At 50.2% G+C, this 17,213-nt stretch overlaps 1 long non-coding RNA gene across 1 annotated transcript; it reads left to right on the plus strand.

Annotated features, from left to right (window-relative positions):
• Positions 1-12,457: 12,457 nt before the first annotated feature.
• Positions 12,458-16,895, plus strand: LOC131423381 (uncharacterized). Its single transcript, XR_009224863.1, has 2 exons — positions 12,458-16,335; positions 16,492-16,895. It is a non-coding gene; the product is annotated as an uncharacterized LOC131423381 (long non-coding RNA).
• Positions 16,896-17,213: the final 318 nt, after the last annotated feature.

The raw sequence follows: 17,213 nt of genomic DNA on the forward strand, positions 1-17,213 counted from the left end.
GAAGAAATTCGTGGAGGTGAAGAAATCAAGACCCCCTAAGGAAGAGCCAGGCCACACGTGGGACTCCAGTGATGTTCCAGGAATGGGGGCAGCCCTCCTGGGCTCTGAAGATGGCCACATGCTGCTTCCTGATGCGGCGGGACAGGTAAAAATCAAGTTGACTCATGGGATGCCACCGTCTAGACACCGCAGCCCCTCTGTCCTGATTTCTGTCCCACGCGGGGGATCTTTATTTTGAAGCAAGAATTCTCCATTTCCCAGTCATCATTTCCATTTGGTCCAAAACCCATCTCTCAGAGATTTTGAAGAATTATCCTTCCGGACAAATCCAGTATCACAGGTTGAGTGCTACCTGCTTCCTTCTATGACCAGCTGGTCATTGCCACTTGGGGGACAAAGGTCTGACCAGGTTCTTTCAACCCAGCCAGCTCTGCCCCACCAGAGAGATGGAGCCCAGGAGAAGCTTGAAGGATACTGGGTGAAGAAGCAGATTCAAGTGCTTCACAAAGGCACTTGGTGACTGTAACAATAAGGAGGAGACCAGGAAGGACTGGAGAGTACTGGCCCACGCCAGGCAAGGCTGCCCCCAGCTCCACCCCCAGCCCCCATGGGAGGCTGGGTACCTGGCCTGTTTCATCTTATCAAAGAGAGCTCCAAAGAGGGGAATGCACACAGGGCAGAGTGCTTACATCAATCTTTGGGTTGGTTAATGTGCAATTAGGGTCGCCTCATGATCTATGGGTGCTTGATGCAGTTCCAACTGGCCGCCTCATCTTCCAAACATGATTGCTTGATTATAACTCTGTGAACATGAGCTTCCCTTTAGATCACTATAATCAAATGCAGGAGAAACTCTGAATTATGTTCTCTTCTTTCAGCTGCTTATTAAAAATGTTCACTCTACTTTTTTCACTCCCAGAGGTAGAACTTCGTAAGAATTGCTGTGGTTTGAGAGACAAATATTTTAGGTCCTATAAAAAGAGATTTTTTCCCCCTCTTACAAGATAAGACAAACCACTCTATTTTCTTTTTTTTTGTTTGTTTGAAATATGTGTTGTAAATATTAGCATCTGCCCAATGATGAATTGCCTCTCCTCTCTGAGTTCAATTGTTAAAAAAAAACAAAAAACAAACAAACAAACAAAAAACCTCTTTAAAAAAATGGAAATAGTCTAGGATCATAAGAAACAGATCTATCAAAAGTGTTTTTGTTCTCTTCATTTTCTAAATATTGTACTGTCGTGTTATATCTGGGTGTTATCTACATACTAACCCCATCCCTGCGCCTCAAGATGAATGAGTGTCATCCATGGTCTGAATGGCCCAGGGCACAAGAGTGGCCTTTAGGAGAGGGTAGCAGAAGCAGGGCCACCGTCTGGAGCCAGGTCTGAACCAGCTCTAGGGTGGCTTTGTGTCGTGATCCTTGCTGCTGATGCTGTCCTGGTGGAAACAGGGGCCTCTTGTAACCTGCACGTCCATCTCTCTTGCCCAGGGCTTCCATACACAAGTGTGCAGGTTGTATACTGCATAAGGGCATCTGGCTGAGGGTATGCATAGGAGCTAAAATCCAAGCCAGGATCTTTTCCTCCCTCTGGGGAAGGCACTGCCCACTGAGAGGTAAGCCGTGTGTCCACGGGACTGCGTCTTCCTAGAGGGGTCACCTTTATCAGGCTCATGGTAAGACAGCAATTGGGATAAAGGGGTCTGTCTTTATCCTTTTGAATCTTTTTTTCATTTTAAAAGTTCACACAAAATTTGCATGCAATGAAACACTAAGAGTACTCTTGCGTGAGCTTTGCAATCGAATATGCCAATAACTAACACGAAAGAACACAACTGTCCCCCTAGCAAACTCCCCTGTCCTTCCAGTCAATCCTCAACCCCCAAAGTGACCACTAGTCTGATTGTCATCACTGTAGATGAGGCTTACTGATTCTTGAAATCTGTATACAGTTGTCCCTCAGGATTGACAGGGAATGGGTTCCAGGACTTCTCAAGGACATCAAAATCTTCAGATCCACAATTTCTCATGCAAAATGGTCTAGTATCTGCATATGAAAACCACGCCCACCCTCCAGTGTCATTAAATCAGCTCTGGATTAGGACACTGTCTAATACAATGTAAATGTTTTCTGTAGTTGTTACATTGTATGGTTCAGGGAATAATGGCAAGGAAAAAAGTGTGCAAGTTCACCTTAGATGTGTTGTTTTTCCCAATAGTTTTGATCTGGGGTTGGTTGAATCCGCAGATGCAGAATCATGGACGTAGAGGCCTGCCTGTACATCCTACGAAATGTGATCTCCAGTTTATTTTATAAACTTAACGTTAATATTCACCCACGTAGTTATATGTATCAGGAGCGCATTCTTTATTGTTGAATAATGTACGAAAACCACAATTTTATAACAGTTTTCCTTTTGCTGAACACTTGTGTTTTGTTGCTGTCCTGAAGGGAGGGACAGTTTCTAGGGACTGGGGTTTCTTTGTGTCATGACACACCTGTGTTGTTCTGTTATTAGTCCTAGGCCCCAGGCCGGGCTGCAGGTTCCACTACTTACCCCTGAAATAAACAAGAAAGGCAACAGTGAGAAGCAGGAAAGCAACTCTAGTCCGTGTGGCCATACTGGGAAGGCACAGCGAGTCCCAGCGTCTCAGCCCTGTCTTGGGGTGCTGGCAGGAGATTTAGGTTGAAACAGGAAGAATTGAGGTGGGGGCAAGAGGCCCACATGACCAGGAGGCCTCGGTCGAGCTGTGCGCTGGTCAATTGCTCTCTCAGTTCTGGGTCTGCCAGGTGGCTCCCCAGAGGTCCTTCCACTCGAGGGGACAATTTCCACTGGCTGCTCAGCATGTGGGTCTATTGGACCCGTGTCCTGGAGGAGATGATGATGGGGACTTCCAGGCACGTCCCCAGGGGCTGAGGCCATACAAGATGACTGTTGGATGTCCCTGAAAACCTCATCTCAGTCTTGAAGCAGGATGAGATGGGTTGGGTGAATTTAGGGCTAACCAACCTTCTGTTAGTTGTTTTTAGACGAACGCTTCTTAAGTGGTTAACGGTCTACCTTCAGAGCTGAGCTGGTCACACAGTTTAAAGTGACAAAGAACACAGGGACTAAGGGAAGGCAGAGATGCCAAACTCTGTCCTGCTTCGTTACCTTGGGCATCCGCAGGCCCCAGTCAAGGACTCAGCTTTCAGCTAATGCAGCTTCTCTAAGTCCTTGTTAGACTTCTAGATTTCTATTATCATGAAAAAAAATCTGCTGTGAGCATTCTTATACACAACTTTAGTCTTATGTGCTTTTAGAGTAAGTGCCTTTTGGGGGGTAAGTACCCAAGAGTAGGATTGCTGGGTTGGCGCATGGGTGCATGCTGGCTTCAGAACCTGAACCATCAGGGTTCCCAGCCAGCTGCACCCTATCAGCAACACAATCTCAGTAATGTCTGGGTTGTCCGTCTTCATAATTTAACTTTGAATGAGTGTCTAATGGTACCTTCTTTCCATCCTGCGGTTCTATGGTTCTATGTTCTATGGTCTTTCATAGAACCTTTCTTTGCAAAATGTCTGTTCAAGGTTTTTTTGTTTAAAAAAATTTTTTTGCCTATTTTTTTATTGGGTTGTTTTCCTTTTTATGGTTAAGTTTAAAATCATGAGGCAGGAAAGTACAATCTGTCCAATGATGAGGTCATGACAAGGGAATGGCTCTAAAATTCTATTCCAAGGGAGTGAATAATGGGGACTAGTCACTAGATTATTTTAATGTTTTCATGTAAACTACACTAAGTAGAGAATTCCCAGATGGACTTCCTGATACAGGGAATGAATATTTATATGATAAGAAGAAAGAAATGCAGGCCCCCGGGATTCCCTTCCTTCCAGGGCAGCAAATCACAGGCAGCATCCTCACCCTGGGGAGGGGCGAAGATCACCGCCACCACAAGACACTCATCCTTACACAGCCACGGAATTGTTCTCTGTGCCCCTTACAGAATGTGGACAAACCTTGAAGAATGAGGGAGGTTCATCTTAAACACCAATTAGAAACCCCAATTAAGACTCTTCTCCCCTCTAGAGCAGCTTTTCCAGAGCAAACCAGCAGCTGGTAGGTAGCTGTTGACCAACAACATTTTCTTTTTTCCTATCTGTGCTGGTAAAAATGATGAGCAGATTGCTTTACGTGGCAGGGTCCCCAGTACACCCTCACGTATTTGCCTCAGGCCTGTTTGACTTGCGTGATCCAGGACACATCAGAGTGGAGAGCTCCTGATTGTCCTGACTATCCCAGAGCACCAGGTTCCTCTTTTACGTTGATGAGGTTGTGCTAACCGGATGGTGTGAGGAAGAATCAGCAGGGGTGCAGTCATGTTCAAAGTGTCTCCTAGTATTACCTGGGAATGTGTTAGAAATGCAAACTATCAGACCCCTCCTCAGACTTGCTGCAGGAAACACTCTTGAGCAGTTGTGGAATCTGGTTCTGCAGGAGAATAATGCATGCATGATGCATGGCCAAGTCTGGGGACCACTTTTCCTGCTCTGAGACTGTCCCTGGAGCACAAGAGGGAGCCGAGGTTGGGCGGTCATCAGAAAATGTACCTGTGTTGGTCCTTCTCTGCTCCTCTCCGGATTGTCCTTCTGCCCTTGTCTGCCCAGCTCTGTGTCCTGGGAGGATGATCTCCTGGGAGGTGTCACCTGGTTCTCCAGCTTCGGGGGCTGCCAGTGGATTTGGCAGGGGGAAGATGGACAGGTGGGAGCAGTGAGGGGACAGGGGTTACCTCCCTTTTCCTGTTCCCCACTATTGTCCTCCCTGGTCACGCCTCGAGTCTCAGGGTGACTTCTGCCCATGCCTCTGTAATCAGGTTCTTCACTAAACAGTCCTCTCCAGATCCCGGCTGAGTTTTCCATCTCATTCCGGCCGGATCCTGGGGACTCGGACTGTGGTGCAGCCTACCAAGCGTTATTTGTATTGGGGGCGATATTCATCCATGCATTAATTCGTTTAAGGAATCTATGCCTACTGTCTACAGTGTGCCAAGTCCTGGAAGCGTACGCAGCTGAGCAGCCGCTCCGCTGGAGAGGGTCAGCCCTTGCGAAGCACCTGGTCCACTGTGGCCACCGTGTGGACCTCCCCTCCGGGAGCTGCAGAACCCGGACCGGCTGTGCGCGTGCGCAGGAGGCGAGGTGGTGCCCCGAGCGGACCCCGCGCCTTCTGTGGCTGGTTGGTCCTTCTGCTTGTGTTAGTTTCCCTCGCAGGAATATTTCTTCATGCTTTGCTCCTCGCCCTTCATCTCAGGAAGCTGAACCCGATTTGGAAGAGGTTTCCTTCTGAGTTTTTAGCCCTTGTATGAGGAATTTTGACTTTTAAATGTGAGTGTGCCCATGTCCATGTTTCTGCCTTTCCTTGGCTGTACCAGGATGGACTCGGCCCGAGGTCAGCAGGACTGAGATGGAAAGAGGAGGCACAGAGGGGTCCCAGATGGGAGGAGACTTAGGAATGTTTTTTTCTTTCTTTCTTTTTTTTTTTTTCTGTCCTGGGGATTGAACCCAGGGTGCGCTACCACTGAGCTGAGTCCCCAACCTTTTCTGCTTTTCATTTTGAGACAGGATCCAAGTTGCTGAGGCTGGCTTTGAACTTGGAATCCTCATGCCTCAGTCTCCAGAGTCACTGGGATTACAGTCGTGGGCCACTGCCTTCTGGTGAATGTGGGAGCTATGTATGAGGGGGACCTGAGGCCCAGGGGGGGATGGATATGTTGGCGGATGCTAAAGCCTGGTGGTGAACAAACTGGGAATGCGATTTGCTAATCTAGTACAGTGACCTCGGGTCTGCTGTGACTGCTTTCAGGGGGTCAGTGAGTCAGGCAGTGACCTTTGTTTCTGCACAACAAAGGGCTTCTTGGAGAACAGGCCATGCATATTCCAAATCCTGCTCCCCCCAACCCCAAGCCCAGAGAGTTCTCACATTTCCTAGGCTCCATGATTGGGGCTGGGGACCTTTGGTGATTTAATTCATTAGTTTGTAGTGGCTCAGAGCTGTAACCTAAGTCTCTAAAGGGACCAGTCTCATCTCTGCTTTATTAAAAGGAAACCTTCCCTTGGTGTCTCCTCAGCGACTTCTCCAGGTGGAAGAGAGGGACAAAGAGAAAGGGGAGAGGGCGGGGCTTAAATGCCAGCAACCCAATTAAGGAATGTTTAACCTTTGTAAATAAAGAGGCTGCTGGGCTGCGCCTAGCGTGGGAAGCCCCACACTGAGCCCAGAGGACTGTGTTCCTTCCTGGCAGAGGGAGCTCAGCCTGCTGTTAAAAATGCTTCTCTCCATGAGGCCAACTGGCAGCGGATGCAGGAAAACAGGCCTGCAAGGCGCGCCTCCTCCTCCACTCCTGTTTACCTAAGTGCTGAGGCCAAAGGGACCTTGGAGATCCCGGCCAGCTGCTTGACTTCCATTAAGAGCAAGAGAAATAAGTTTTAGAGGAGAACAGCTAACAGTGGGGAAAGGAGAATCAAGAAAATAGAATCAAGTCTTCCCCAGACCCTTGGATGGGGGAGACTCCAAGGGTTTAGACTGAAAATTACTTGCCACCCATAGGGCACCAAAAGGTGCTGTTGTTACTGGTAATTAATTCATTCGTTTAACATTTATGGGGCTGGCAGCTAGAGATACAGGGATCGAAGGCCCAGCCCTGTGGTTGACATGGAATCCATCACCCTCTTCATAACTGGCTGTTTATGTATCTGTGATTGCCGTGGGTCAAGGGCTTCTGTATCCATTTTTGTACATAGTGGTCATTAGGTAAGTGGACAAAGCACTCAGGCACCAATGTACAGAAGAGGAAAACAAATTGGATAGAAATTAGCATATACAACCCCTCAATCTTGTTAGTCAGGATTGAAGTGCAGATGAACATGGGGTTGTTTTGTACTATTGAGTGAGCAAATTTATTTTTTTAATGTTAATCCCCAAAGCTGGCACAGTTGCAGAGAAATAAGTAATGTCACGCTCTCATCAATAAATAAAAGGCCTTTGGACGGGATTTTGGCCAATATTTACCAAGAGTCTTTAACATGTCCACATTATTTTACAGCAATGACACAGTTAGGAATCTATATAAAGGAAAATATCAAAGATGCAGGCAAAGATTCAGATATAAGAATATTCATATATGTTCTCCTGAAAAAAATTCTCTTAATGCCCAACCAGAGAGAAGTCAGCACTTAAGACACATGTTCACAATGATTCATGGGCACATTTTGACCAATACGCAGGACATCAAAACTTTGAAGAATACTTAATGATAATAAAAATGCTCAGGATATAATAATAAATAAAAATGTGGGATACAAACTTTGTAAGCAGGATGATCCCAATTTTGGGGGGGGAGAGGATAAACAACATTTATTCAAAAGTATTTTATTAGACTTACTCTAAAATTCCTCCAGTACTGATAAGATATTGATTTTAAATATCATAATACCTATAAAATATGTAATGTAACTATTGAAAGCGATTTGATCATGATGTTAAAGCCAGTATAGATCAATTAAACACACATCTGAATTTTACATCTGTTAAAGTTATAAAAAGAGGAAAATAATGCATATTCTGGGGCAGAAGAAACAGGACATCCTCACATATGCAGCTCAAGAAAGAAAGAGGGGGATGTTGTTGGGGGGGGGGCGGGGTTCCTTATCCGTGGGTGGGGGCGAGTGTGCTCTGTTTCACAAATCCCTGGGTTTTTTCCTCTCTGCTAGAGGGGGATGTCAACACACTGCTCACACCTGGTGGCCACCAGGAGGCTATAAGCACCTTAGTTTCACTTCAGGCTTCTCAGGATTGAACCCAGGGATTCCTGCATGCTAGGCAAACCATTCCACCACTGAGTTACACCCCACCTCTGAGATTCTGTTATCAATCAGGAAAGAAAAGCAATGAGAGCCTTATTTATGGTGTGATTGTGGAGTGGGAGCACCCATTATTTTACAATTAACATATAATGTTTTATAGAAGGAAAAAGAATAAACCTTAAACAATACCCCCCCCCACAGGCCAGGTTAAGCAACCTGGTTAAGCATGGGCCTCTCCCGTGGGAGACAAGCTTGGGGGCTGGGATTTCCACCTGCCTGGACACTCAGGTAATCCAGGAGGGGGTGGGGATGCACCTGCAGGGCCCTGCCCTTCTACAGACCCTCCCATTAATTACTTGACAGTGATGGTAGCTGGCGTGTCAGCCCCTCCCCCTATCCCCGCAGCTGCCCCCAGGCCTCGGTGGGCATGTCAGCTCCTCTGTCTCATGTGGCAGGTCTGTCACACATCTTCTCCCACCAGGAGACTCAGAGACTGAGTGTTCCTGACACTGACGGGCTGTCCCTGAGCTTCTGGATGGCTTTGAGCACAGAAATCTTAATCCCAGAGCAACAGACACCCTTCTGCACCCCAGGCACTGAATAAATCAGGAGAGAGCTCAGCTCCATAATTCTCACAGAGCCATCTCTGATGGCTGTGGCAATTTGCTCTCGTGGGTTAGCGACCAGCTGTAATTGATGAGAAGACTGACAGCTCTTTGTCCTCCTCGGCTACATCTGTCACTTGGCAGCTGGTTTATTCTTTATCTATTGCCTGGGACTGTCTCTCTCTCCTTTTCTCTCTCTCTCTCCTTTTCTCTCTCTCTCTCTCTCTCTCTCTCTCTCTCTCTCTCTCTCTCTCTCTCTCTCTCCTTTCTCTCCTCTCTCTCTGGGCACTTGTGGAGCAGATGTGTCTCCTTCTCTCCCTACAGACAAAATCTATAAAGCCATAACATGTTTTTAATGCAATTCAGCTTTTTGAAAAATGCATAATTGGAGAGTTCCAAAATAATTAGTTTATTATAGTGGGTCTGTAGAAATGAACTTGCATCTCATTTACGAGCCATTAGATCCCAAGTTCCACAAGCCTGATTGCTATTAATGTCACTGGCATATCATTTAGCATTCTTTATAAAAATGTGTCACAATTGAGCTTCTCTCACTCCCAGCCCCCAAGGCGGGGGCAGGGCTGAGGTTTGGTGCTCAGAATTCTTCCTGGGACGAGATCTCCAGCGTGGGCTGTGCTATCCCCGTCCCCACCCCATGCAGCCTGGTGAGTCATGTTGTGAGGTGCCCCTTCCCTGACAGCATCTGACATTCGTCCCATTCCTTCCAGAAGCCGTTGTGCAAAAGAAAAAGCCAAAGCATCACTATGGCTTGGAAGTCCCACCTCAACTCATGCTGAAGTTGGAGTGCCACTGCAGCGGGGCCCAGAAGGGGGACCTCTAGGAGGAAATCAGGCCCACGAGGACTCTGCCCGCTTCCGAGGGTCAGTGCCTCGCTGCCAGCATGGGCTGGTTATTGAGAGTGCGACTGTTAGTGGAGTGAGCTTGGCCTCTGCCACAGCTGGAGGCTCTTGCCAGGTGCCCGTGCCCTGTTGTTGGACTTCCCAGCCTTCAGAACTGAGCCCAGTCGGTTTCTGCTCTTGATAACTCCGTCTCAGGTGTCATGGCGCCAGGAAAGGGACCAAGCCATGCACAGATGGGAAAATGAGGAAGAAAGAGGGAAAAATCCAGAATGTGGCACAGTCCAAAGGGCTTGGCCATTGTTCCAGGGTAAGAATCCTTTGTACCTTTGTAGGAACGTCCTGAATGTGTTTTAGATAATAGGATAAGATTGAAATACCCGCTCATTGTAGGTGTGGGGCGCTCCTTCCACGTGTCTGTTCAGGGCCCAGAGGGGGGAAGGAGGAGCAAGGCACCCAGTTCACTCAAGGCACCCAGTCTGGGAAAGAGGACGAGGATCCTGGAACTTGAGGCAATTGGTTCTTAATAATGATTTTGTAGAAAAAACTTAAGGAGGAGCCAGAACCTGCTGCTGCCTGGAGTGCGGGGGGCTGTGCTCAGAGGAGGGCAGCACAGTCCTGGGAGGAGGTGGAGCAGAAGGAGCCCAGCAGCAGGACCATGTGCCAGAGTCCCGCCTGCCATCTGCCTGTCCCCACCACGGCCCAGCAGGGGCTGGGCATCAGCATTTAGCCATCTTCTTTTCTCCTTGTCAGGATGCCACCAAGAGGGTGGCAGGGAGGTGGCTGAACCTGTCCCCACAACAAGGTGGTCAGCTTGCCCTCTTTCTTGTGGGCATGTGAAGAGTGAGATATCACTGCAGAGTGAGGGGGTTTGATCTGCCTGGTCCTCATAAAGGGGCAGGTTGGGCTTCGGGATTTGTTGGTCTGGGCTGAACACACAGGAGAGAGAGGAGGTTCCCGTGTTTTGGAGAAGCAGGTTTCAGAGATGAGAGAACTGGGTCATCATAAAGGAGGTCTGCTGGGTGCCCTGGATGTGGGGCCAGAGTGATTCCAGAGGCCAGCAGATGGTTTGTTTGGAGGAACCCGATGGTCTTCTCTCCCGTGACACCCGAGATGGGCAGGATCCCTGAGAGGCATGCCGCAGGGACGCTTGGGGGCTGAATCTTGAGCACCATGGTGGAGGATGCTCCAAGACAGGTGGGATGTGCTCTGTCAGCTGCAAAATCTTCTGGGCTGGGAAATCCACGTGAACTTGAACCAGGAAGGTCCCAGAGTCAGCCAGGGAGGCAGGAGGTCAGAACCCGGGCTTGAGTCTTCTTCTTTGCCATGCCCCTGGAGAACAGGAGGGCGGGTCTACCAAGGGCTGCCATCACCATGGACACTGTCTTGCCAACCTGACTCCATCAGGAAAAGAAAACCATAGAAGGCATTTACTCTGAGCATTGTGGTGTAGACTCCATGGTGCAGACAGATCTCTAAGGGAAGGTGGCTCCTGAGATTCTAGTGGGAGGTGACCAGGGAACAGGGAACATCTCTAGCCCAGGACACTATTGGGGAATGCTCATTATACTGGACTTTGTGTACTTAAAAATTTTAAATTTTCTCCAAGTGATTTTTTTTTTTTTTGAGATGGGGTCTTACTGTGTTGTCCAGGCTGACTTGAACCCCTGGGCTCAAGGGATCCTCCTGCCTCCAGAGTTGCTTTACCTTGAATCAATAACAACGGTTTATGTGAAAACAAGTTATTAAGCATTATAGTATATTTAAAGGATATTAGGAGTGAGAATGAGGAGGATGAGGAGACCAGGGGAGGAGAGAGCAGGCGTCACCTGCTGGTGTTGTCCCTTTGTGAAGACACATGATTTCGGAGTCCCTACTTTCCACATCTGTAACACAAGCAGCGGGGTTGTGTTGTCTTCACTTCCCACAAAATTCTACCCAGAAGCCCAGATAACGCAACAGAGAGCAGCATGTGTGCGTGTGTGTGTATGTGCATGTGCATGTATGCAGGTATGTGCATGTGTGCATGTGTGTATGTGCATGTGTGCATGTGTGTATGTGCATGTCTGCATGTGTGTGTGTGCGTGCACGTGCGTGAGTGTGTGTGCATGTGTGTGTGTATGTGCATGTGTGCAAAGACATTCACTCTGTTTTGGGGCCACTTGGAGCAGCCTGTGTGTCTAGGGGACCTCTCTCCTCTGCATGTTCCAGAAGGGGACTGGTGAGAGGAGAGCATGGAGAGGAAGCAGAGGGACTTGGGGTGGACTGCAGGCGGTTAGGAATTGCCCAGCTGGCCTGGAGCTAGGGTGAAGCAGAAGTGACCGAAACACTGTCCACCCTTCATGCTGACATCAGGAGGAAAGTCCTGTTTGATGGAATCCAAAGTGTCTGGCGCATTTCCGACTGGGCTGCCAAGATCATTCCCCAGAGGGCAGAAGGCACAGGAGGAAAGTACTGCTCGGGCTCAGCACCAGCCGTGAGCATGGTGAACTGAGAATAAGGGAGTCTGGGGTCCATGGAAGCTGAGATGGGGATGGGCCTCACCACAGCGAGGGACCTGGTGTCGGCTCTCCTGGGTGTCTGGATGTGCAGGGCAGCCTTGCTGGACACTGAGCGGCTCAGCATGGTGCCTGGCCCTGGCTGCACCATTTTCTGAGACCCTGAAGAGGAAGGAAGGGGGAAATTCCTGAGAAGACTGTGCTGAGCCCAGGTGCAAGAGCAGCCTCCCTGGGGTGAGCTGAGGCCCGTGGGGAGGGTGCATCTCCCAGAGGAGGGGCAGGAAGGTTCCAGCACCACACATCTGCAGGTGGGGGGAAACAGAAGAGGGCTTTCCTGCTGTATCGGCAGCAGATGAAGCATCAGGTATGTGCAGGGCCCCTGCCTAAGGATGGGCGGGAAGGATTCTCCAAGTGTGATTCTCAGACACCTCAAAACATCACTGGGGGGGGTGGAGGTGCAAATCAGACACACATTCTGGGCCCCCACTCCAGACCTCCGCATCAGGGAAATCCAAGGGTAAGATCCAGCAAGCCCCATGAACAGCCTTGCAGAGAATCTGACGCCTGCTGTGGTTTGGGAAGCCTGGTCTGTATCCCGTGGCTGTTGGGATGTTGAAATCGGGGGTGGGGGGGGGTGGGGGGTGGTATGGAAACATCTTTGCAAAAGGGAAGCCTTCTCGAAACTCTTTGCATTTTAGTGCATGAGTGTAAATGTCCTGGCTTAGACGAATCCCATCCCCAGCTTGGATGAGACTACAAATGAGAGCACAGGTCTGCAGCTGGCAGAACTCTTGCAGACAGGGGCACGTCAGACAATCTCCAGCCCAGCCAGATGGCAGGACTGCAGGAGGAGGCTCTCAGAGCAGTTAGAGTAACCAGAATAGTTCTCTCCCTCTCCAAGTCTTCCCCTAAGCACCTTCTCCTTTCATTTAGCCTGTGTAATAAATATAATTGGAAACGTCCAGTGCTCCCCCATGCAGGGAAGCATCAATTACTCCTCCAGCTCTGGAGTTCTAATTTGTAACATAGATTAAATTCAGCTCCGGACTGGGGAGAGATTGCACCTTTAAGATTTGCCACGTTGTTTAGGGAAATCACTCACAATGCACATTAGGATGGATTTAAACGTGTCAGTATTAATACCGGCCATTTCCCTGTTGTCACATGTTGTTAGAAGAACAATTATTTCACGTCTGAGTAGAAATCTTACTCGGAGGCTAAAGTTAATGTAGCATATGGAGCGGCGAGGAAGCAGGCTTGGGCGTCTTGTGCACGCGGGCCGTCGCCCATTACGGTGCTGGTTAGCATACTCCTTCCTCCCCATCTGTTTTCCTACAGAGGAGACGATTATTGTTTTGCTTAGAACAGGCTTTGGCCCCTCTGCACTCGGAATGATGGAACGTGGACTCGCAGTTTAGAGGGCGAAAGAGGATTGATCTGTGAGCCCTCTCCAATCCCCGGCTCGGCCTCCTGCTCTCCCAAGGATAAATCTCGTTTTCAGATAAATCCAGATTGCTTTTCCAATAGATTGGCTTTTAGCCTCCCCCGCTGAACCGTACTTTGACATAACCCGACAGCCTCCCTGTGGCTGTGAAGAAATCATTCCTAACATTGGAGGTTAATTTGCTAAATGAAGCGTTGGGTTTTCTTTCATGGAAACAAGAAAAATTGTTTGGATGAGGTTAGAAAAGGCAAAGCGGCTCGGAGAACATTCCCTGGGGCTTCATCCCAGCACGAACCTCGATTGGACATTTATTCCAGGGTTAAATGAATAAATAGTGGAAAGCAGCCCTGTCATTTCTGCATTGGCCTTTACACATGGAGCGATGGTGAGGGACGGACACAGGCTGGAATTGGCCCCCATTGGGCAGATGGGTAAACCGAGGCCCACAGAGCTGAACCTGGTCTGCCCCCGTCATGCCTCAAGGTTGCCCTTCAGGGAGGGACCCTGGTCTCTCTTCCTGTGCTGTGTCCCTTTACCCTTTAGTAGATCAGAATCCAAGTGCTTGCAAGGGAAAGGGAACAGAAAGAGAGTTGGGATGGGATCATTTTCACATTTTTCTCTGCACAGAGGATCCCAGCTGTGGAGACTGGGGGATGTCATCAATCTCTGGTCTCAGGATCCCTGTCAATATCATGTTCTGTAGCCAGGGAACCTCAGGTTGTTTTGTGAGGCTCACCCAGTGGCCAGGACAGACGGAATTGATTGGACTTGTTATTTCATGGTAGGATCTGATGAGAGGTCAGGTCCCTGAGATCTGGGAGGGAGAGGTCAAGGGTGTGGGGCATGTGCAAGGGTCCTGGGACTGAGAGGCTGCTGTGGGCATCCTGGCCAAGCTGCAGCCTCCAGAGGAGGGTATCTGTGGGCAAGGAAAGGGCACACAAGAGTCTTGTCAGGAAATTCCTGGGAAGGAGGCCTTCAGGGAGAAAAATGTGATCTGAAAGAGGCCACAAGGAGGGGATCAGAGACTGACTTCAAGAACACAGGAGATCAGAGAAGCACTCAGGGTTGTGGGCTTCTGAAAACCATCAAGTTCAAGTTCAAGCAATTAGAGGGTACAGAGCTGTTGGACTTGTCTCTGATGGCAATATCTCGGGAGCTTTTACTTGTTTCCTCTGATCTTTAGTGGAAAAATATGTGTTTTGGGTCACATTGTGTGACCCTAACATTCCTGTGTTGAAGAAGTCCTGAGCTCTCATAGCTCAGAATGCAAGCTTCTTTGGAGACGGGGTTTTTACACAGTTATCAAGTAAAATGAGGTGCTGCAGTGAGCCCTGGTCCAACATGACGGGTGTCCACGTGCAGAGGGAAAGTCTGGACCCAGGTAGAAATGGAGGACGAGGTGAGGGGCACAGGGAGAAGAGACCCTCGACAAGCCACGGAGGAGGCCCGACGAAGGCAGCCTCGCCGCACACTGGACCCTGGACTTATGGCCTCCAGACCCCAGAAAAAGTGCATGTCCCTCGGTGGGAGGTGTCCGGTGTGGCAGCCCTGGCAGGTGAACACAGTAGGTGAACATAAAAACAGCCGCTGCAGCAGGAGAGGGCTGGACGTCGTGCTCCGTGGGAAAGCCAGACAGGACGGTCACGGCCGGGCAGACCTGTTTACATGAAGCCTCAGAACGGTGAGTCCATCGCGACAGGAAGCGGGTCGAGGGCTGCCAGGGCCTGGGAGAGGGGGACCGGGCTGTGCTTGCTGGATGGACAGGGGTCCCTGAGGAGAGATAATAGTGCCCCATGACCAGATGGCGGTGAGGGTGGGGACAGTGAGGGGCTCAGTGCTAGTGCCCGGCCTGCTCGAAAGTGGTGGATTTTGTTATGGGACTTTTATCTCAATTAAAACAAATGAAAAAGGCAGCCCCCTGTGTGTCACTGGGGAGATGGGGACCCTGGTAGGGAAAGAGGAGACCCGCGGATGCCCTGTCCCGTTCCGAAGCTCGCCTCGAGGGAGCCATAGAGATGAGCATGGAAAGGGAGCAACTCGGGGCCACGGGACTCCCAGGGCTGCGGAGGAGGGAGGAGAGGCGCTGGCGCTGGTCTGCCCAAGTGGCCACGGGCCTTGCACAGGGCCCTTCAGAACACAGGGGACAGGAGGGTCCCCAGTGGCTTCCTGTGCTGTGACTGTGCTGAGCTCACATGAAGATCCTCCACCCCGTCTGGTGAGTCCCTGTGGACATGTGTGCTGGGCTTCGGGGGCATGTTGGAATACCTCTCCTTCCTTGGGAAACTTGCAAGCTTTTGAGACTTGCCTCCCCAAACAGAAGACTCTCCCGCAAACGTCCTTGCCTCTAGGGCACAGTGTGACCGCCCGAGAACAATCTAGAAGGTGGTGACGTCAGCATGAGATTCTTTGTCCTTTGCTCCCTGTGAGAGTGGGAAAGGGCATCCAGCACTCAGGAGCTGTTGACGGAGCCCAGGGTTGGGGTCCTGCACCCCACTATGGAGGGGTGATCTATGGCGTCCCACGTGGCTCTCTGGGATAGAGATGGCCTGTGGCCTGGCTGTGGAGCCTCCAGCCTTGATTCTCCTGGCGATTCTCAGGCGGCCTTTATACCTGAGCAGACTGGGACTTTGCCAGGAGGGACCTTGGCTGAGAACCTGCCAGCCCCATGCTGGACAGCCCGCCGGCCTTGGACACAAGGTCACAGGGGCTCCACGGGGACTGTTTGTGGGAGAGGTGGCGAGCTCCCCTGCAGCAGCCAGCACTTTCCTTTTCCCCTGAGTTTTCCTTCTCCCTGGAAAACTTTAGGCTCCTCACACCAGACCCCTCCTGCACAGCATGGAGGGCGACGGGCTCCCTAGAGCAGAGGGGACCGCACCTCTCAGTGACATGAGTGGTGGAACCCGAGAGCCCAGATGGCAGTCAGGGCGAATCTGCCCTCCTCACCGTGCTCATGAATTCAAAGTGCATCTTGGAGTGGATGTCATCTGGGCTACTTCGTTTGCTCCACAGAATGTCATATGAATGAAGCAGAGACATTCTACCGCCAAGGCTGATGCTGTGGTTGGATCAGAAGTGTCCCCCAAGAGTCCATGTGTAAAGTCTTGGTCCCCAGCCTGGTGCTCTTGGGAGATGGTGGGACCTTCATGAGCTGGTCTGGTGGGAGGTCTTTAGGTCACTGTGGGGTGCGCTCAAAGGGGGTGGGGAGACCCAGTCTCTTCTCTCTCTCACTTCTGGTTTCTTCCTGGCCAGGAGGTACATGGTCTTGCCAGATGCTCCTGTCATAAAGTGCTGCCTCCCTCAGGCCCAGGGGCAGCAAGGCCAACTGATCGTGGACCCCAACCTCCACAACTGCGAGCCGAAGTGACCTTCCACACCTACCAGATCACCACGGGGAGGTGTCCAGACTCATACAGGCAGAGGCAGGAGCCACAGAGGTTTCGTCACCTTCCCCGTCCAGAGCTCTTCCCACAGAGACGAGTGTGCGTGTCCACGGGTATGGGTGCAGCGTGCCTGGGGAGCCCGGGCACGTGGCCCTCCCTCACCTGCCATTTCATGTTCCTTGGCAACAGTTACCCAGGATCTGAAAATATCACTGTAAATGTTACCAAACCACAATAAGAAATGAAGACTTTCCTTTTTCTGCAGAGAGAGATCATGCACACAGTGCTCACCCTGGCGTATTGTCGTACTCTTTCGATTGTATCATTATTATTATTAACCTCTTACTGTGCCTAATTTATCAATGAAACCATCAACGGAATCATAGGATGTGTAGACACAGGAAAACCAGAGTGTGTCCCGGGCTTGGTGTGTCTGTGGTTCTAGGTGTCCAGTGGGGATCTCAGCACGTGGCCCCCGTGGACAGGGGGCACCACTGCACTGTATGCATTTGAAACAGGCTGAAACCAGCTTGTCACGGACTCCTCAAGCTCCCCCACCCCTGAGGTGCCTTCTCCTCTTTATATAAATCA

The sequence above is a fragment of the Marmota monax genome, unplaced genomic scaffold (genome assembly GCF_021218885.2).
Source record: "Marmota monax isolate L192 unplaced genomic scaffold, Marmota_monax_Labrador192_F-V1.1 WCK01_AAM20220418_F8-fsc00454, whole genome shotgun sequence".
Taxonomy (NCBI): Eukaryota; Metazoa; Chordata; class Mammalia; order Rodentia; family Sciuridae; genus Marmota; species Marmota monax.